We start from the raw sequence: 24,080 nt of genomic DNA on the forward strand, positions 1-24,080 counted from the left end.
TGTCTTATTGCATTGTATGTTTCCTGGTTGATGTTTGATATGTCTTATTGCATTGTATGTTTCCTGGTTGATGTTTGATATGTCTTATTGCATTGTATGTTTCCTGGTTGATGTTTGATATGTCTTATTGCATTGTATGTTTCTGGTTGATGTTGTTTTTAAAGTGACTGGGTTGAAGTTGCATTTTGGGTTGCCTGGTTATCAGGCACATTCCTGTCGTCCGGTCATAACATTCAAACTGAGTTGATTAGATTAGAATCTGGGTGTGTTGTTTCTGCCTTTTCATTTCACTAGCAAAGTGGAAAGACTTTTGAATTCGTGTTGGGGGTGAATTTACACTTGAATTTGGTTAAAAGGGCAGTGAATTTACTCATACTAGAGAACTTATAGAACTTGCCAACTTGCTACCAAGCTCCTGGGTTGAATTGAGTAAATGCATACCTCATTTTACAGAAAATGATTTGATTGACCATACGTTCAGAATTTAGAACGTCTATTGGTAAATATTCTAACACTAATACTATATTACAGTATTAATACACTAAAATACTATATTACACATAGTACATGCTTGGGTTCCATCTTGACATCCCCGGTCTACTTGACACGATAAATGAATGCTACAACATTGGTCTACTTGACTCGATAAATGAATGCTACAACATTGGTCTACTTGACCCAATAAATGAATGCTACAACATTGGTCGCCAGGATAAGCTATTTGTATCTAGCCTCTTAATAATTGCATATTGGTGCAAGCTGGACACATTCATTATAGTCATACTGAGACGTGATGCAATGATTTGCTACCTTGACTATATTCCTCTAGAGACGCACATGGCCTGTTGCATTTATTCACATAATAATGTAGTCATATTGATTAATGTCGTTTATTATTGGAATGTCTATGGTAATAGTGCTCACCATTGCCCCTAGTGGCTTGTTTTGAAGTAATCTCCTGATTTCCTGCTTACCTGGATGGATGTCTCATGTCATGTAGCCTTGGGGCGTTTCCATTGAAAAATCTAAGAGTCTATATTTTTGAGAAATAAAGGCATATATACATGAACAAATGTATTTAATCCCATCAATTCAAAGGTTTTGATTTATGATTGAATAGATGGAAAGCTACCGGACATTTTTGGAAAGGTATTAAAAATCGATCAAACACTATAATGTTGATGTAAACACCCCTGCCAACTACTATCAACACACATATTTAGTTTTACCTTCTGTAAGTTTAAAGAAATATTGTCTAGTGTCTTGTCATTCTGTTACCAAAAAACTCACATACTGTATCTTTCAGTTATTTTCTAATTTCTCTCCCTCATGATGAGCAAAGATAATGAAAGTTCACAGAAATAACAAGTAAGGGTAGACCAACCAATTAGCTTAGCGTTTTTATAAACAATTTCATTACTAAATTGCCAACAGAGTGACCAAAATATCTGTAACAGAATGACTCGAACTGAATTGGCTACAATGGTAACTCATAATAGTCAGAAACCACAGTTGGGTCATCGGCTACTGTTCTACCTTTCACTGGTATACTGTTATGTTCAGCTTAGGACTGATTTCTTTCTCTTTCTGTTGTCTGGTGGTTAAAGCAAGAGTGAAAACAGTCTGGACAACCCATCCCCCTCTCTCTCTCTCCCTGTCTCTCTTCTCTCTCAGCAGTTAATGGCACCTCTTCCAGCTCTTACTGACACCTGCCCATGATCTCCCTCTCTTTCCATTTACTGTAAACAGACCTCTCACCCAACACCGGAGTTACATTGACATTGAAAAGTAGTTTAAATTTAGTCAGTCCAAATCTGAACCAATCATAGATGTCTGTTTCACAGGTTTGGACACCATAGTAAAGTACAGTAGAGTATAATACAGTAGTATAATTTACTGTACTGAACTTTAATCTACTGTACTATACTGTATTGAACTCTACTCTACTGAACTCTACTCTACTGAACTTTACTGTACTGTAATTCACTGAACTCTACTGTACTGTACTATTCGATACTGTAATGTGCTGAACTCTACTTTACTGTAATGTACTGAACTCTATTCTACTCTACTGTAATGTACTGAACTCTAGTCTACTCTACTGTAATATACTGACCTCTATTCTACTGTAATGTACTGAACTCTATTCTACTCTACTGTACTGTAATGTACTGAACTCTATTCTACTGTTATGTACTGAACTCTATTCTACTGTAATGTCCTGAACTCTATTCTACTGTAATGTACTGAACTCTATTCTACTCGATTCTGCTGTGCCCTACTGGCTGTACTGTATTGTGCTCTACAGTGCTGTGCTGTGATATCCACACTTGTGAAACATAGATGTCTATGATTGGTACAGATTTGGTACTGTCCAGAGCAATACAATTTGGTCTTGTTTGAGGGCACAGCTCATTAGAATAATAACCAGTGGGCGTTTCCGAACATCCATACTAGTGTATTACATACGCTGGTATAGGTAACGCTTCAATTGAATACTAACTTTGGTGTTTGATCAACAGCACTAGATTTTACTCGTCTTTTTCGACTCACGTGTCTGACAACAGCTGATAATCAGATAATTTGTGCATTCGGAGTACTTTTTTTTCTTCGAAAATCCCATACTATTTAGTACGCCAGTAAGGGTTTTCAGACACGGCCAGTGTGTAGAATAACACCCAAACATACAAAGGAGGACATTACATTTTTCTACCTTTGTGTACCTATTCAGGATACATCACAATGAAGAGAATGCCACGCATAATTATGCATTTCTGTATATTACAGATCAGGGTCATTATGTTAGCATCATTATATTAGCATCATTTTGTTACCATCATTGTGTTAGCATCATTATGTTAGCATCATTATGTTAGCATCATTATATTAGCATCATTTTGTTAGCATCATTCTGTTACCATCATTGTGTTAGCATCATTATGTTAGCATCATTATATTAGCATCATTTTGTTAGCATCATTTTGTTACCATCATTGTGTTACCATCATTATGTTAGCATCATTATGTTAGCATCATTATGTTACCATCATTGTGTTAGCATCATTATGTTAGCATCATTATATTAGCATCATTTTGTTAGCATCATTTTGTTACCATCATTGTGTTACCATCATTATGTTAGCATCATTATGTTAGCATCATTATATTAGCATCATTTTGTTAGCATCATTCTGTTACCATCATTGTGTTACCATCATTATATTAGCATCATTATGTTAGCATCATTATATTAGCATCATTATGTTAGCATCATTATGTTAGCATCATTATATTAGCATCATTATGTTAGCATCATTATATTAACATCATTCTGTTACCATCATTCTGTTACCATCATTCCTGCACCGACAGAGATGGCCGCCTCACTTCGCGTTCCTAGGAAACTATGCAGTATTTTAAAAAAAATTTTACATGCTATTTCTGACAATGGTTCCTCAGGTAATCTTAGGTTTTATTACATACAGTCGGGAGGCACTACTGGATATTAGAGCAACGTCAACTCACCATCATTACGACCAGGAATACGACTTTCCCGAGGCGGATCCTGTGTTTTGCCCACAACCCAGGACAATGGATCGGATCCCAGCCGGGGAACCAAAACAACGTCGCTGTAAAAGGGGCAGACGAAGCGTCTTCTGGTCAGGCTCCGGAGACGGGCACATCGCGCACCGCTCCCGAGCATACTACTCGCCAATGTCCAGTCTCTTGACAACAAAATTGATGAAATCCGAGCAAGGGTAGCATTCCAGAGAGACATAAGAGGCTAACGTTCTTTGCTTCACGGAAATATGGCTCACTCGAGACACCCTATCGGAGAAGGTACAGCCAGCAGGTTTCTTCACGCATCGCACTGACAGAAACAAGCATCTTTCTGGTGAGAAGAGGGGCGGTGGGGGGCGGTCTTATGATTAACGAGACGTGGTGTGATCATAACAACATACAGGAACTCAAGTCCTTCTGTTCACCTAATTTAAAATTCCTCACAATCAAATGTTGACCACATTATCTACCAATGGAATTCTCTTCGATTATAATCACAGCCGCATATATTCCCCCCCAAGCAGACACATCGATAGCCCTGAACAAACTTTATTTGACTCTATGTAAACTGGAAACCACATACCCTGAGGCTGCATTCATTGTAGCTGGGGATTTTAACAAGGCTAATCTGAAAACAAGACTCCCTAAATTCTATCAGCATATCGATTGTGCTACCAGGGCTGGTAAAACCCTGGATAATTGTTATTCTAACTTCCGCGACGCATATAAGGCCCTCACCTGCCCTCTTTTTGGAAAAGCTGACCACGACTCCATTTTGTGGCTCCCAGCCTATAGACAGAGACAAAAACCCTGTTAAGCTCCCGTGAAGAGGTCTGTTCAGCTGGGACAGGCTGATTCCACGCTTGGAGAATTGGACATGGGAGGAGGAATTGGATTGGGACCCTGGGCTCAGCCTGGAGAATATGCCGCCCAACAAGAAATTGACGAGAAACGCTGGGTGAGCTGGTTCATTAGGAAGTGCATCGGCGATGTGGTTGGAAGCAACTATTAAAACATTCCCAAAAAAATTGGGTGGGGGCTGATGGCAGTATGGTTATGCCAGGTAAATCTGAAACTCCCATTGCTTTTAACCAGTGGTGACCGGAAACACCGTGACTGAATACAAACAGTGTAGCTTTCTCTCCGTGCAGAGCCAATCAAACAAGCAGCCCTTCCTATAGAGACAAAGTAGAGTTGCATCAACAAGGTCAGACACAAGAGGTATGTGCTGGCAGGGCTCCAGAGTCAATCACGGATTACAAAAAGAAAACCAGTCCTCCGTCGCAGCTCCCCGACCAGGATGTCTTGTTCCCAGATCCAGACCACCAGTTCCAAACAAGGCCTTCTTTGCGCCTCGCCTGAGGACAATACAGTGCCACTGACGCTGTCGGAGTCTCCCGCCTGTTTAGCGCAAAACCTGTGGACTCTCCTGCGCTGCCGGAGTCTCCCTGCAGCCGCCAGTGCCGCCAGTAAAACACTCCCAGTCTGCCCAGCGCCACCAGTGTTCCCAGTGTTAAGTGCTCCCAGTCTGCCCAGCGCTGCTCCCAGTCTGCCCAGATGGCATCCCCTGTCTGCCCAGCGTCCTCAGTGCTTCCAGATCTGCCAGACAAGCTGGCTGGACATGTTTTCCAGATCTGGATAACCAGTATTCAATCATTGCTTATCCCAGTCTGCTGTTCCCCCAGCCAGCTTCAAGAAGGCCACCATTGTTCCTGTTCCCAAGAACTGGGCTTAAGGTAACTGCCCTCAATGACTACCGCCCCCTGTCCCACTCACTTCTGTCCCATGAAGTGCTTGTCCCGAGCTGACCCTCTGTCCCGAGGACCATATCACCTCCACCCTGTCCTGATACCCTAGACCCTCTAATTTTCTTACCACCGAATAGGTTATCCCAGGACGGACGGGAGGAACAAGGACATTAATGGGGTCCACGCAGCCACACTGCACACTGCCCTAACCCACCTGAACAAGAGTGTCACGCCTTGGTCATTGTATTTTGTGTTTTTGTTATATGTTTGGGTAGGCCAGGGTGTGACATGGGTTTATATGTTGTTTTTCGTATTGGGGTTTGTAGTATTTGGGATCACGGCTGATTAGGGGTGTTGTTAGGCTTGGCTGCCTGAGGCGATTCTCAATGAGAGTCAGGTGCTTATCGTTGTCTCTGATTGGGAACCGTATTTAGGCAGCCTGAGTTTCGCTTTGTATTTCGTGGGTGATTGTTCCTGTCTTTGTGTAGTATTTCACCAGATAGGCTGTAATTAGTTTCACGTTCCGTTTGTTGTTTTCGTCTTTCAGTTATTTCATGTACCGCATTTTTCATTCATTAAAGTCATGAGTAACCAACACGCTGCATTTCGGTCCGACTCTCTTCTTTCAACAGACGAACGCCGTTACAAAGAGGAATACCTACGTGAGAATGCTGTTCATCAACTACAGCTCAGCATTTAATACCATAGTACCCTCCAAACTCATCATCAATCTCGAGACCCTGGGTCGCCCCCCAGATGGTGAGGGTATATAATAACATCCCACCCCGCTGATACTCAACACTGGAGCCCCACAAGGGTGCGTTCTGAGCCCTCTCCTGTACTCCCTGTTCACCCACGACTGCGTGGCCATGCACGCCTCCAACTCAATCATCCAGTTTGCAGACGACACTACAGTGGTAGGCTTGATTACCAACAATGACGAGACGGATGTGAGGGACCTCGGAGTGTGGTGTCAGGAAAATAACCGTAAGGCTCTCCATAGGGTAGTGAGGTCTGCACAACGCATCACCGGGGGTAAACTACCTGCCCTCCAGGACACCTACACCACCCGATGTCACAGGAAGGCCATAAAGATCATCAAGGACAACAACCACCCGAGCCACTGCCTGTTCACCCCGCTATCATCCAGAAGGCGAGGTTAAAAGCAGGGACCGAGAGACTGAAAAACAGCTTCTATCTCAAGGCCATCAGACTGTTAAACAGCCACCACTATCATTGAGTGGCTGCTGCCAACATACTGACTCAACTCCAGCCACTTTAATAATGGAAAAATGTAGCGACTTTAAACAATGCCACTTCATTTAATGTTTACATACCCTATTCTTCTCATATGTATATACTGTACTCTATAACATCTACTGCATCTTACCTATGCCGCTCTGTACCATCACCCATTCATATATCTTTATGTACATATTCTCTCCACTGGCTTCCAGTTGAAGCTCGCATCCGCTACAAGACCATGGTGCTTGCCTACGGAGCTGTGAGGGGAACGGCACCTCAGTACCTCCAGGCTCTGATCAGGCCCTACACCCAAACAAGGGCACTGCGTTCATCCACCTCTGGCCTGCTCGCCTCCCTACCACTGAGGAAGTACAGCTCCCGCTCAGCCCAGTCAAAACTGTTCGCTGCCCTGGCCCCCCAATGGTGGAACAAACTCCCTCACGACGCCAGGACAGCGGAGTCAATCACCACCTTCCGGAGACACCTGAAACCCCACCTCTTTAAGGAATACCTAGGATAGGTTATAATCCCTCTCACCCCACCCCTAAGTTTTAGATGCACTATTGTTAAGTGACTGTCCCACTGGATGTCATAAGGTGAATGCACCAATTTGTAAGTCGCTCTGGATAAGAGCGTCTGCTAAATGACTTAAATGTAAATGTAAATATTCTTTATCCCTTTACACTTGTGTGTATAAGGTAGTTGTTGTGGAATTGTTAGGTTAGATTACTCGTTTGTTATTACTGCATTGTTGCAACTAGAAGCACAAACATTTCGCTACACTCGCATTAACATCTGCTAACCATGTGTATGTGACAAATACAATTTGATTTGATCATTCTGTTAGCATCATTATGTTACTGGGTGTTAATCCACTTCACTTACTGTAGTTCAATAACCAAAAGAGATGTTATCAAACTCAAGGTGTCCTGTCATAGATGACACCCCATTCTTTCTGCACATGTCTTTGACTCTTCATTCCCGAGTATATACTTAACAGCTTTTGGAAAACTGTTCACATAAAAAACGAAGGAAGGGTTTAATGTAATTCTGTTACCTATCTTTACATCTGCACTGTTCTTCTAGAAAATGTTCACTGGAAATTGTTCAAATTAGCCATTGTGCATAGAGTTGTATGGTTTGTTTAACTTTGCAATCAACTGTTTTTGTCTGGCATACTTTTAAAGTGAAAATAAAACGGAGACTAGCGTCATTCTGGTACCGTGGAATTGCCCCAAGCCTAATAAACTTGTGAGGAAAGCGGGCTTGCTGCAGCATCCATATTCAAACAGAGCACACAGCTTCGGCATCCTTCTGGAGACATGACAAACTGACCTAACTCCCCCTAAAACCCAATTATCGCCTTTGTGAAGGATATCTCACCCTTCTATAATAATATATATATATAATATATGCTATTTAGCAGACGCTTTTATCCAAAGCAACTTACAGTCATGTGTGCATACATTCTATGTATGGGTGGTCCCGGGGATCGAACCCACTACCCTGGCGTTACAAGCGCCATGCTCTACCAACTGAGCTACAGAAGGACCTTCTCTTATTCAAGTTATGCTTATGTTTTGACAGGTCTCATTCACATTTCACAATGTACTTTTCCCCTTATAACTGTGCTAAAACATTACGCAAAAAAACAAAAACATTTAAATATTTACCAGTATTTGGTGAGTTTAGCGAACCGGTTTACGTAAACTGCTAGTCGTTGTCCAGGGTGCTGAAATCCCCCTATTTCTTCGCTGCAGGTTCAGGGAACGTTCGTTCAATCCGCTGAGAGCGAGACACAGCACACAGATTTAAAATGCAGTCCAACTGCTGTGGCCGTCAGTGACGTTAATAAGAAAATTCCATTCGTGCCACCAGCATCGAAGCCAACAGAGAAAATAATATCTTCGAAATTGTGACTTTATGAAACCAACGACGCAGAAGTAGTGCAGTGGCTATGCTCTCCACTGCTCCGGGACGGTTTTGCCGGTCTAATTGGCATCGCTTTGCTATTTGCCTTTTCCTTCCCGTATACTCTCTCTCTCTCTCTCTCTCTCTCTCTCTCTCTCTCTCTCTCTCTCTCTCTCTCTCTCTCTGTCTCTCCACCCGCCCTCGCAACAGAGAATTAGATTTATGGTCAATTTGCTTTTGTAGGCTAGAGAGGAGAGACCGACTGTTTCGTAGCCTATACACCCCCCTGTCGTCTTTTCCCCTCCCCCCACTTTTCCTCCTCTATAGTCCCACGGTTTGCTTTTATTAGCGCAACAGTTTCCTACATGCCGGAAAAGCCGGTGCCCGGTGGTAAATGACAGCAAGCGAAACCCGTGAAGGGTGGGGGCACCGCGCGCTCTCTTCCTCATTAGCTTTCAACACCACATGAATTGAACGGCACCGACCGACTGAGCTACATGCATTATACGAACGCACCGAACCCATAGAGGATAAGACCATAATTTGAAACTTATTCAGGAATCACTACAGACACACTGATGCTGCTCGCACATTCAAACACATTTTCTCTGATTAGGCCTTTCATGAGCCAATCAGGGTAAATTAGAATGATTGACACGATGTGGCATGAATGCACAGGGGTTTGATGGATGAAAATACCCTCAAATTAAATTCTGCTTTAGTTATTATGTGATTTCAAATCCAAAGTGCTTGAGTACTCAGCCAAAACAACAAAAAATGTGTCACTGTCCCAATACCTTTGGAGCTAATTGTATACCTTGGCTCAATCAAAGTGAATGTGTGTATGCAAATCATAATAATTTGATGGGTGCTAACATTTGTCCCATTAGCACACATGTGCAAGTGTGTATTTTATGCATGTTTGAACTGGAAATGTTTTTGTTGTTGTTACATATTCCAACTTTCCCTGAGACAGCCTTAGAGAGTGAGTCTGCCATTATCAACGGTGACCTGGAATAATTAGGGTTAAGAGCCTTGCACAAGGGCACATCGACAAATGTTCCACCTTGTCGGCTTGGGGATTCGAACTAGAAACCTTTCGGTAACCGCTAGTCTACCTGCAACTGTGTGTGTGTGTGTGTGTGTGTGTGTGTGTGTGTGTGTGTGTGTGTGTGTGTGTGTGTGTGCGTGCGTGCGTGCGTGCGTGCGTGCGTGCGTGTGTGTGTGTGAAATACATGCACATGCATAAGGATTCCCTTTCTTCGATCACTATATCACAGTTCCATAACCCATTTATCAGTATCAGAGTGACATTTCATGTTCTCTGTCTTCAGATTGTTTCCTTCTGAACACAGGCTTTACTTTCCCATTGAGGCACAGAGGAGTTACCCTCCTTTCTTCTGACGGGCTGAATTTATGATTAGTATTCTAGAGTCCTCCTGCAGCAAATATGCATTTCACACTTACATGCACACACAGTGGCAGCTGCGAAGGGCCCTCCAGTGACCAAGAGCTGTAGCCGGTCACATAGTCTCTTCAGACGTGTCCTAAATTAGCTCATGCTTTCGAAACTCAACTTGAGCTTATTAGCCTTGGGAAACATCAGGCAAAACACTAGTTAATGGGGTTTAGCATGTTCCAGACTGTGTTTGTATGATTAGCAGTTAGCTAGGGCTGGGAATTGCCAGGGACATGACATTGTGATATTATCACAATACTTAGGTGCCAATATGATAAGTACTGAGATTCTCACGATTCTATATGTATTGCGATTCGGAAATATATATTTTTTTGCGATTCAAACATACTTCTCACCATATGTCTGCTGCAGAGGGACAAGAGAGAGCCAATGCGAAGTTTGGATCAGTCATGGAAACTAAAGTGCTGAAAACAAATTGTCTTACTAACTAAAAAGACTGAGAACAAGAATGACAAATAATGGCGTAAAGGACAACGTGAACCAGCCTGCACTCATAGACTAGACGTACTACTTTGCAAATACTTAGCATGTTAGCTATCCCTTCCCCTAACCCAATCCTAACCTTAATACTTTTAGCTATCCCTTCCCCTACCCCAATCCTAACCTTAATCCTGTTAGCTATCCCTTCCCCTAACCCAATCCATTTACATTTACATTTTACATTTAAGTCATTTAGCAGACGCTCTTATCCAGAGCGACTTACAAATTGGTGCATTCACCTTATGACATCCAGTGGAACAGTCACTTTACAATAGTGCATCTAAATCTTAAAGGGGGGGGGGTGAGAGGGATTATTTATTCTATCCTAGGTATTCCTTAAAGAGGTGGGGTTTCCTAACCTTAATCCTTTTAGCTATCCCTTCCCCTAATCCAATCCTAACCTTAATCCTGTTAACTATCCCTTCCCCTAACCCAATCCTAACCTTAATCCTTTTAGCTATCCCTTCCCCTAACCCAATCCTAACCTTAATCCTGTTAGCTATCCCTTCCCCTAACCCAATCCTAACCTTAATCCTTTTAGCTATCCCTTCCCCTAACCCAATCCTAACCTTAATCCTTTTAGCTATCCCTTCCCCTAACCCAATCCTAACCTTAATCCTGTTAGCTATCCCTTCCCCTAACCCAGTCCTAACCTTAATCCTGTTAGCTATCCCTTCCCCTAACCCAATCCTAACCTTACTCCTTTTAGCTATCCCTTCCCCTAACCCAATCCTAACCTTAATCCTTTTAGCTATCCCTTCCCCTAACCCAATCCTAACCTTAATCCTGTTAGCTATCCCTTCCCCTAACCCAATCCTAACCTTACTCCTTTTAGCTATCCCTTCCCCTAACCCAATCCTAACCTTAATCCTTGTAGCTATCCCTTCCCCTAACCCAATCCTAACCTTAATCCTTTTAGCTATCCCTTCCCCTAATCCAATCCTAACCTTAATCCTGTTAGCTATCCCTTCCCCTAACCCAATCCATTTACATTTACATTTTACATTTAAGTCATTTAGCAGACGCTCTTATCCAGAGCGACTTACAAATTGGTGCATTCACCTTATGACATCCAGTGGAACAGTCACTTTACAATAGTGCATCTAAATCTTAAAGGGGGGGTGAGAGGGATTATTTATCCTATCCTAGGTATTCCTTAAAGAGGTGGGGTTTCCTAACCTTAATCCTTTTAGCTATCCCTTCCCCTAATCCAATCCTAACCTTACTCCTTTTAGCTATCCCTTCCCCTAACCCAATCCTAACCTTAATCCTTTTAGCTATCCCTTCCCCTAACCCAATCCTAACCTTAATCCTTTTAGCTATCCCTTCCCTAACCCAATCCTAACCTTAATCCTTTAGCTATCCCTTCCCCTAACCCAATCCTAACCTTAATCCTTTAGCTATCCCTTCCCCTAACCCAATCCTAACCTTACTCCTTTTAGCTATCCCTTCCCCTAACCCAATCCTAACCTTAATCCTTTTAGCTATCCCTTCCCCTAACCCAATCCTAACCTTAATCCTTTAGCTATCCCTTCCCTAACCCAATCCTAACCTTACTCCTTTTAGCTATCCCTTCCCTAACCCAATCCTAACCTTAATCCTTTAGCTATCCCTTCCCTAACCCAATCCTAACCTTAATCCTTTTAGCTATCCCTTCCCCTAACCCAATCCTAACCTTACTCCTTTTAGCTATCCCTTCCCCTAACCCAATCCTAACCTTAATCCTTTTAGCTATCCCTTCCCCTAACCCAATCCTAACCTTAATCCCTTTAGCTAACCCTTCCCCTAACCATAGCCCTATCCCTAACCTTAACCCTTTAACCTAACTCTGAACCTTAACCTTAAGCCCTAACCCTAGCCCCTAGCCTAGCTAACGTTTAACCAGCTAGCTAACGTTAGCCACCTTTCCAACAACAAATTGGAATTCGTAATATATCATATGTTTATAAAAATCATAAAACATATTGCATGTTTTGCCAATTCGTAACACATTGTAAGAATTGCAATTCATAACTTATAATACGAAGATGATGAAGATCCACAAATTAATGCATACCATACAAAACGTAACATATAATACAGAATGGAGCGTCTCGGATTTAAATACAGAATAAAACTAAATGCTCTGAGTCCAGGTTGTGCGAACAGAATATATCCAATCAAGCCTTGTATGGTTCGGGTTGGCCTTAAAATTTGTATCAGGCAGGGCCTTGCACAGACCTATTAGGGGGAAGTGCTCAAAATGGAAGGGCACCTGCAGGCACACTTGATCTGAAAAAAAATTTTAATTGTTCATATCTTGAAATTCATAACACACTAGCTACCTCTGTAGCGATATTTGTTTTTATTTTTTATGTTGATGATTAGATAGCTGGATAGCTAACTTGATTTTTTTTGACTGATTGTGATTTATCTTCAATGCTCAAAAAAAACTTCATAATTTATTATTCATAATCTTCTAACCCATTATCCCAGAAACACTAGACCCACTCATATTTGCATACCGCCCAAATAGATCCACAGATGATGCAATCTCTATTACACTCCACACTGCCCTTTCCCACCTGGACAAAAGGAACACTTATGTGAGAATGCTATTCATTGACTACAGTTCAGTGTTCAACACCATAGTACCCTCAAAGCTCATCACTAAGCTAAGGATCCTGGGACTAAACACCTCCCTCTGCATCTGGATCCTGGACTTCATGACAGGCCACCCCCAGGTGGTAAGGGAAGGTAGCAACACATCTGCCACACTGATCCTCAACACTGGAGCCCCCCAGGGGTGTGTGCTCAGTCCCCTCCTTCTCAACAGTTTTTACCCCCAAGCCATAAGACTCCTGAACAGGTAACCAAATGGCTACCTGGACAATTTGCATTGTGTGACCCCCCAACCCCTCTTTTACGCTGCTGCTACACTCTGTTTATCATATATGCATACACTTCAACTCTACATTCATGTACATATGTACATACTAGCTCAATTGGCCCGACCAACCAGTGCTCCCGTACATTGGCTAACCGGGCTATCTGCATTGTGTCCCACCACCCACCAACCCCTCTTTAAGCTACTGCTACTCTCTGTTCATCATACATGCATCGTCACTTTAACCATATCTACAGTTGAGGCCAAAAGTTTTGAGAATGACACAAATATAAATTTTCACAAAGTCTGCTGCCTCAGTTTGTATGACGGCAATTTGCAAATACTCCAGAATGATATGAAGAGTGATCAGATGAATTGCAATTAATTGCAAAGTCCCTCTTTGCCATGCAAATGAACCGAATCCCCCCAAAACACTTCCACTGCATTTCAGCCCTGCCACTAAAGGACCAGCTGACGACATTCATGTCAGTGATTCACTCGTTAACACGGGTGTGAGTGTTGACGAGGACAAGGCTGGAGATCCCTCTGTCAGGCTGATTGAGTTCGAATAACAGACTGGAAGCTTCAAAAGGAAGGTTGTGCTTGGAATCATTGTTCTTCCTCTGTCAATCATGGTTACCTCTAAGGAAACACGTGCTGTCATCATTGCTTTGCACAAAAGGGCTTCACAGACAAGGATATTGCTGCCAGTAAGATTGCACCTAAATCAACCATTTATCAGATCATCAAGAACTTCAAGGATAGATATTGATAGATGTTCATAGATGTTCATAGATGTGGACAGATGTTGAAAGATGTTCATAGATGTTCATAGATGTTCATAGATGTTGATAGATGTGGATAGATGTTCAAAGATGTGGATAGAAGTGGATAGATGTGGATAGATGTTCATAGATGTGGATAGATGTTCATAGATGTGGATAGATGTTCATAGATGTTCATAGATGTTCATAGATGTTGATAGATGTGGATAGATGTGGATAGATGTTGATAGATGTGGATAGATGTTCATAGATGTGGATAGATGTTCATAGATGTGGATAGATGTTGATAGATGTGGATAGATGTTGATAGATGTTCATATATGTTCATAGATGTGGATAGATGTGGATAGATGTTGATAGATGTTCATAGATGTTCATAGATGTGGATAGATGTTCATAGATGTTCATAGATGTTCATAGATGTTCATAGATGTCCATAGATGTGGCTAGATATTGATAGATGTTGATATATGTGGATAGATGTGGATAGATGTTGATATATGTTCATAGATGTGGATAGATGTTCATAGATGTGGATAGATGTTCATAGATGTGGATAGATGTTGATAGATGTGGATAGATGTGGATAGATGTTGATAGATGTTCATATATGTTCATAGATGTGGATAGATGTGGATAGATGTTGATAGATGTTGATAGATGTTCATAGATGTGGATAGATGTTGATAGATGTTGATAGATGTTTATAGATGTGGATAGATGTTGATATATGTTCATAGATGTGGATAGATGTTCATAGATGTGGATAGATGTTGATAGATGTTGATAGATGTTGATAGATGTTCATAGATGTGGATAGATGTTGATAGATGTTGATAGATGTTCATAGATGTGGATAGATGTTCATAGATGTTGATAGATGTTGACAGATGTTTATAGATGTGGATAGATGTTCATAGATGTGGATAGATGTTCATAGATGTTCATAGATGTTCATAGATGTTCATAGATGTGGATAGATGTTGATAGATGTTGATATATGTGGATAGATGTGGATAGATGTTGATATATGTTCATAGATGTGGATAGATGTTCATAGATGTGGATAGATGTTGATAGATGTTCATAGATGTTGATAGGTGTTCATAGATGTGGATAGATGTTGATAGATGTTCATAGATGTTGATAGGTGTTCATAGATGTGGATAGATGTTCATAGATGTGATAGATGTGCATAGATGTTGATAGATGTTCATAGATGTTCATAGATGTGGATAGATGTTGATAGATGTTCATAGATGTGGATAGATGTTGATAGATGTTGATAGATGTTTATAGATGTGGATAGATGTTGATATATGTTCATAGATGTGGATAGATGTTCATAGATGTGGATAGATGTTGATAGATGTTGATAGATGTTCATAGATGTTCATAGATGTGGATAGATGTTGATAGATGTTGATAGATGTTCATAGATGTGGATAGATGTTCATAGATGTTGATAGATGTTGACAGATGTTTATAGATGTGGATAGATGTTCATAGATGTGGATAGATGTTGATAGATGTTCATAGATGTTGATAGGTGTTCATAGATGTGGATAGATGTTCATAGATGTGGATAGATGTGCATAGATGTTGATAGATGTTCATAGATGTTCATAGATGTGGATAGATGTTGATAGATGTTCATAGATGTGGATAGATATTCATAGATGTTGATAGATGTTGATAGATGTTTATAGATGTGGATAGATATTCATAGATGTGGATAAATGTTCATAGATGTTCATAGATGTACATAGATGTTCATAGATGTGGATAGATGTTGATAGATGTTGATATATGTGGATAGATGTGGATAGATGTTGATATATGTTCATAGATGTGGATAGATGTTCATAGATGTGGATAGATGTTGATAGATGTTCATAGATGTTGATAGGTGTTCATAGATGTGGATAGATGTTGATAGATGTTCATAGATGTTGATAGGTGTTCATAGATGTGGATAGATGTTCATAGATGTGGATAGATGTGGATAGATGTTGATAGATGTTCATAGATGTTCATAGATGTGGATAGATGTGGATAGATGTTGATAGATGTTGATAGATGTTCATAGATGTGGATAGATGTTGATAGATGTTGATAGATGTTTATAGATGTGGATAGATGTTGATATATGTTCATAGATGTGGATAGATGTTCATAGATAGGATAGATGTTGATAGATGTGGATAGATGTTCATAGATGTTGATAGGTGTTCATAGATGTGGATAGATGTTGATAGATGTGGATAGATGTGGATAGATGTGGATAGATGTTCATAGATGTGGATAGATGTTCATAGATGTGGATAGATGTGGGTAGATGTGGATAGATGTTCATAGATGTGGATAGATTTTCATAGATGTGGATAGATGTTCATAGATGTTCATAGATGTTCATAGATGTGGATAGATGTTGATAGATGTTGATAGATGTGGATAGATATTCATAGATGTGGATAGATGTGGATAGATGTTCATAGATGTGGATAGATGTTGATAGATGTGGATCGATGTTCATAGATGTTGATAGGTGTTCATATATGTGGATAGATGTTCATAGATGTGGATAGATGTGGATAGATGTTCATAGATGTGGATAGATGTTCATAGATGTGGATAGATGTTCATAGATGTGGATAGATGTTGATAGATGTGGATAGATGTTGATAGATGTGGATAGAAGTTGATAGATGTTCATAGATGTGGATAGATGTTGATAGATGTTCATAGATCTTCATAGATGTGGATAGATGTGGATAGATGTTGACAGATGTGGATAGATGTTCATAGATGTTGATAGATGTTGATAGATGTTTATAGATGTGGATAGATGTTCATAGATGTGGATAGATGTTCAAAGATGTGGATAGATGTTCATAGATGTTCATAGAGTTGGCTAGATGTGGATATATGTTGATATATGTTCATAGATGTGGATAGATGTTGATATATGTGGATAGATGTGGATAGATGTGGATATATGTTGATGTATGTTCATAGATGTGGATAGATGTTGATAGATGTGGATAGATGTTCATAGATGTTGATAGATGTTCATAGATGTGGATAGATGTTCATCGATGTGCATAGATGTTCATAGAAGTGGATAGATGTTCATAGATGTGGATAGATGTTGATAGATGTGAATAGATGTGGATAGATGTTGATAGATGTGGATAGATGTTCATAGATGTTGATAGATGTTGATAGATGTTTATAGATGTGGATAGATGTTCATAGATGTGGATAGATGTTCATAGATGTGGATAGATGTTCATAGATGTTCATAGAGGTGACTAGATGTGGATAGATGTGGATATATGTTGATATATGTTCATAGATGTGGATAGATGTTGATAGATGTGGATAGATGTTCATCGATGTGCATAGATGTTCATAGATGTGGATAGATGTTCATAGATGTGGATAGATGTTGATAGATGTTCATAGATGTGGATAGATGTTCATCGATGTGGATAGATGTTCATAGATGTGGATAGATGTGGATAGATGATCATGGATGTGGATAGATGTTCATCGAAGTGGATAGATGTTCATAGATGTTGATAGATGTGGATAGATGTGGATAGAAGTGGATAGATGTGGATAGAAGTGGAAGATGTGGATAGATGTCCATCAATGTGGATAGATGTTCAAAGATGTGGATAGATGTTGATAGATGTGAATAGAAGTGGATATATTTGGATAGATGTTGATAGATGTGAATAGATGTGGATAGATGTTGATAGATGTGGATAGATGTTGATAGATGTTGATAGATGTGGATAGATGTTGATAGATATGAATAGTTGTTCATAGATGTGGATAGATGTTCATAGATGTTCACAGATGTTCATAGATGTGGATAGATGTTGATAGATGTTGATAGATGTTGATAGATGTGGATAGATGTTCATAGATGTGGATAGATGTGGATAGATGTTCATAGATGTGGATAGATGTTGATAGATGTGGATAGATGTTCATAGATGTTGATAGGTGTTCATAGATGTGGATAGATGTTAATAGATGTGGATAGATGTTGATAGATGTGGATAGATTTTCATAGATGTGGATAGATGTTCATAGATGTGGATAGATGTTCATAGATGTGGATAGATGTGGATAGATGTTGATAGATGTTCATAGACGTTCATAGATGTGGATAGATGTGGATAGATGTTGATAGATGTTCATAGATGTTCATAGATGTGGATAGATGTGGATAGATGTTGACAGATGTTGATAGATGTTCATAGATGTGGATAGATGTTCATAGATGTTGATAGATGTTGATAGATGTTTATAGATGTGGATAGATGTTCATAGATGTGGATAGATATTCATAGATGTGGATAGATGTTCATAGATGTTCATAGTGGTGGCTAGATGTGGATAGATGTGGATATATGTTGATATATGTTCATAGATGTGATAGATGTTGATATATGTGGATAGATGTGGATAGATGTTGATAGATGTTCATAGATGTGGATAGATGTTGATAGATGTGGATAGATGTTCATAGATGTTGATAGATGTGGATAGATGTTCATCGATGTGCATAGATGTTCATAGAAGTGGCTAGATGTTCATAGATGTGGATAGATGTTGATAGATGTGAATAGATGTGGATAGATGTTGATAGATGTGGATAGATGTTGATAGATGTTGATAGATGTGGATAGATGTTGATAGATATGAATAGTTGTTCATAGATGTGGATAGATGTTCATAGATGTTCACAGATGTTCATAGATGTGGATAGATGTTCATAGATGTGGATAGATGTGGATAGATGTTCATAGATGTGGATAGATGTTGATAGATGTGGATAGATGTTCATAGATGTTGATAGGTGTTCATAGATGTGGATAGATGTTCATAGATGTGGATAGATGTTGATAGATGTGGATAGATTTTCATAGATGTGGATAGATGTTCATAGATGTGGATAGATGTTCATAGATGTGGATATATTTTGATAGATGTGAATAGATGTGGATAGATGTGGATAGATGTTGATAGATGTTCATAGATGTTCATAGATGTTCATAGATGTGATAGATGTGGATAGATGTTCATAGATGTGGATAGATGTTCATCGATGTGGATAGATGTTCATAGATGTGGATAGATGTGGATAGATGTTCATGGATGTGGATAGATGTTCATCGATGTGGATAGATGTTCATAGATGTTGATAGATGTGGATAGATGTTCATCGATGTGCATAGATGTTCATAGAAGTGGCTAGATGTTCATAGATGTGGATAGATGTTGATAGATGTGAATAGATGTGGATAGATGTTGATAGATGTGGATAGATGTTGATAGATGTTGATAGATGTGGATAGATGTTGATAGATATGAATAGTTGTTCATAGATGTGGATAGATGTTCATAGATGTTCATAGATGTTCATAGATGTGGATAGATGTTCATAGATGTGGATAGATGTGGATAGATGTTCATAGATGTGGATAGATGTTGATAGATGTGGATAGATGTTCATAGATGTTGATAGGTGTTCATAGATGTGGATAGATGTTCATAGATGTGGATAGATGTTGATAGAATGTGGATAGATTTTCATAGATGTGGATAGATGTTCATAGATGTGGATAGATGTTCATAGATGTGGATAGATGTTGATAGATGTGAATAGATGTGGATAGATGTGGATAGATGTTGATAGATGTTCATAGACGTTCATAGATGTTCATAGATGTGATAGATGTGGATAGATGTTCATAGATGTGGATAGATGTTCATCGATGTGGATAGATGTTCATAGATGTGGATAGATGTGGATAGATGTTCATGGATGTGGATAGATGTTCATCGATGTGGATAGATGTTCATAGATGTGGATAGATGTGGATAGATGTTCATAGATGTGGATAGATGTTGATAGATGTGGATAGATGTTCATAGATGTTGATAGGTGTTCATAGATGTGGATAGATGTTAATAGATGTGGATAGATGTTGATAAATGTGGATAGATTTTCATAGATGTGGATAGATGTTCATAGATGTGGATAGATGTTCATAGATGTGGATAGATGTGGATAGATGTTGATAGATGTTCATAGACGTTCATAGATGTGGATAGATGTGGATAGATGTTGATAGATGTTCATAGATGTTCATAGATGTGGATAGATGTGGATAGATGTTGACAGATGTTGATAGATGTTCATAGATGTGGATAGATGTTCATAGATGTTGATAGATGTTGATAGATGTTTATAGATGTGGATAGATGTTCATAGATGTGGATAGATATTCATAGATGTGGATAGATGTTCATAGATGTTCATAGTGGTGGCTAGATGTGGATAGATGTGGATATATGTTGATATATGTTCATAGATGTGGATAGATGTTGATATATGTGGATAGATGTGGATATATGTTGATATATGTTCATAGATGTGGATAGATGTTGATAGATGTGGATAGATGTTCATAGATGTTGATAGATGTGGATAGATGTTCATCGATGTGCATAGATGTTCATAGAAGTGGCTAGATGTTCATAGATGTGGATAGATGTTGATAGATGTGAATAGATGTGGATAGATGTTGATAGATGTGGATAGATGTTGATAGATGTTGATAGATGTGGATAGATGTTGATAGATATGAATAGTTGTTCATAGATGTGGATAGATGTTCATAGATGTTCACAGATGTTCATAGATGTGGATAGATGTTCATAGATGTGGATAGATGTGGATAGATGTTCATAGATGTGGATAGATGTTGATAGATGTGGATAGATGTTCATAGATGTTGATAGGTGTTCATAGATGTGGATAGATGTTCATAGATGTGGATAGATGTTGATAAATGTGGATAGATTTTCATAGATGTGGATAGATGTTCATAGATGTGGATAGATGTTCATAGATGTGGATATATTTTGATAGATGTGAATAGATGTGGATAGATGTGGATAGATGTTGATAGATGTTCATAGACGTTCATAGATGTTCATAGATGTGAATAGATGTGGATAGATGTTCATAGATGTGGATAGATGTTCATCGATGTGGATAGATGTTCATAGATGTGGATAGATGTGGATAGATGTTCATGGATGTGGATAGATGTTCATCGATGTGGATAGATGTTCATAGATGTGGATAGATGTGGATAGATGTTCATCGATGTGGATAGATGTTCATAGATGTGGATAGATGTGGATAGATGTTCATGGATGTGGATAGATGTTCATCGAAGTGGATAGATGTTCATAGATGTTGATAGATGTGATAGATGTGGATAGATGTGGATAGAAGTGGATAGATGTGGATAGATGTCCATCGATGTGGATAGATGTTCAAAGATGTGGATAGATGTTGATAGATGTGAATAGAAGTGGATATATTTGGATAGATGTGAATAGATGTTGATAGATGTGGATAGATGTTGATAGATGTTGATAGATGTGGATGTATGTTGATAAATATGAATAGTTGTTCATAGATGTGGATAGATGTTCATAGATGTTCACAGATGTTCATTGATGTGGATAGATGTTGATAGATGTTGATAGATGTTGATAGATGTGGATAGATGTGGATATATGTTGATATATGTTCATAGATGTGGATAGATGTTGATAGATGTGGATAGATGTTCATAGATGTTGATAGATGTGGATAGATGTTCATCGATGTGCATAGATGTTCATAGAAGTGGCTAGATGTTCATAGATGTGGATAGATGTTGATAGATGTGAATAGATGTGGATAGATGTTGATAGATGTGGATAGATGTTGATAGATGTTGATAGATGTGGATAGATGTTGATAGATATGAATAGTTGTTCATAGATGTGGATAGATGTTCATAGATGTTCACAGATGTTCATAGATGTGGATAGATGTTCATAGATGTGGATAGATGTGGATAGATGTTCATAGATGTGGATAGATGTTGATAGATGTGGATAGATGTTCATAGATGTTGATAGGTGTTCATAGATGTGGATAGATGTTCATAGATGTGGATAGATGTTGATAAATGTGGATAGATTTTCATAGATGTGGATAGATGTTCATAGATGTGGATAGATGTTCATAGATGTGGATATATTTTGATAGATGTGAATAGATGTGGATAGATGTGGATAGATGTTGATAGATGTTCATAGACGTTCATAGATGTTCATAGATGTGAATAGATGTGGATAGATGTTGATAGATGTGAATAGAAGTGGATATATTTGGATAGATGTGAATAGATGTTGATAGATGTGGATAGATGTTGATAGATGTTGATAGATGTGGACGTATGTTGATAAATATGAATAGTTGTTCATAGATGTGGATAGATGTTCATAGATGTTCACAGATGTTCATTGATGTGGATAGATGTTGATAGATGTTGATAGATGTTGATATATGTGGATAGATGTGGATATATGTTGATATATGTTCATAGATGTGGATAGATGTTGATAGATGTGGATAGATGTTCATAGATGTTGATAGATGTGGATAGATGTTCATCGATGTGCATAGATGTTCATAGAAGTGGCTAGATGTTCATAGATGTGGATAGATGTTGATAGATGTGAATAGATGTGGATAGATGTTGATAGATGTGGATAGATGTTGATAGATGTTGATAGATGTGGATAGATGTTGATAGATGTGAATAGTTGTTCATAGATGTGGATAGATGTTCATAGATGTTCACAGATGTTCATAGATGTGGATAGATGTTCATAGATGTGATAGATGTGATAGATGTTCATAGATGTGGATAGATGTTGATAGATGTGGATAGATGTTCATAGATGTTGATAGGTGTTCATAGATGTGGATAGATGTTCATAGATGTGGATAGATGTTGATAAATGTGGATAGATTTTCATAGATGTGGATAGATGTTCATAGATGTGGATAGATGTTCATAGATGTGGATATATTTTGATAGATGTGAATAGATGTGGATAGATGTGGATAGATGTTGATAGATGTTCATAGACGTTCATAGATGTTCATAGATGTGAATAGATGTGGATAGATGTTGATAGATATGAATAGTTGTTCATAGATGTGGATAGATGTTCATAGATGTTCACAGATGTTCATAGATGTGGATAGATGTTCATAGATGTGGATAGATGTGGATAGATGTTCATAGATGTGGATAGATGTTGATAGATGTGGATAGATGTTCATAGATGTTGATAGGTGTTCATAGATGTGGATAGATGTTCATAGATGTGGATAGATGTTGATAAATGTGGATAGATTTTCATAGATGTGGATAGATGTTCATAGATGTGGATAGATGTTCATAGATGTGGATATATTTTGATAGATGTGAATAGATGTGGATAGATGTGGATAGATGTTGATAGATGTTCATAGACGTTCATAGATGTTCATAGATGTGAATAGATGTGGATAGATGTTCATAGATGTGGATAGATGTTCATCGATGTGGATAGATGTTCATAGATGTGGATAGATGTGGATAGATGTTCATGGATGTGGATAGATGTTCATCGATGTGGATAGATGTTCATAGATGTGGATAGATGTGGATAGATGTTCATCGATGTGGATAGATGTTCATAGATGTGGATAGATGTGGATAGATGTTCATGGATGTGGATAGATGTTCATCGAAGTGGATAGATGTTCATAGATGTTGATAGATGTGGATAGATGTGGATAGATGTGGATAGAAGTGGATAGATGTGGATAGATGTCCATCGATGTGGATAGATGTTCAAAGATGTGGATAGATGTTGATAGATGTGAATAGAAGTGGATATATTTGGATAGATGTGAATAGATGTTGATAGATGTGGATAGATGTTGATAGATGTTGATAGATGTGGATGTATGTTGATAAATATGAATAGTTGTTCATAGATGTGGATAGATGTTCATAGATGTTCACAGATGTTCATTGATGTGGATAGATGTTGATAGATGTTGATAGATGTTGATAGAT

This window comes from Oncorhynchus gorbuscha, linkage group LG14 (assembly GCF_021184085.1).
Source record: "Oncorhynchus gorbuscha isolate QuinsamMale2020 ecotype Even-year linkage group LG14, OgorEven_v1.0, whole genome shotgun sequence".
Taxonomy (NCBI): Eukaryota; Metazoa; Chordata; class Actinopteri; order Salmoniformes; family Salmonidae; genus Oncorhynchus; species Oncorhynchus gorbuscha.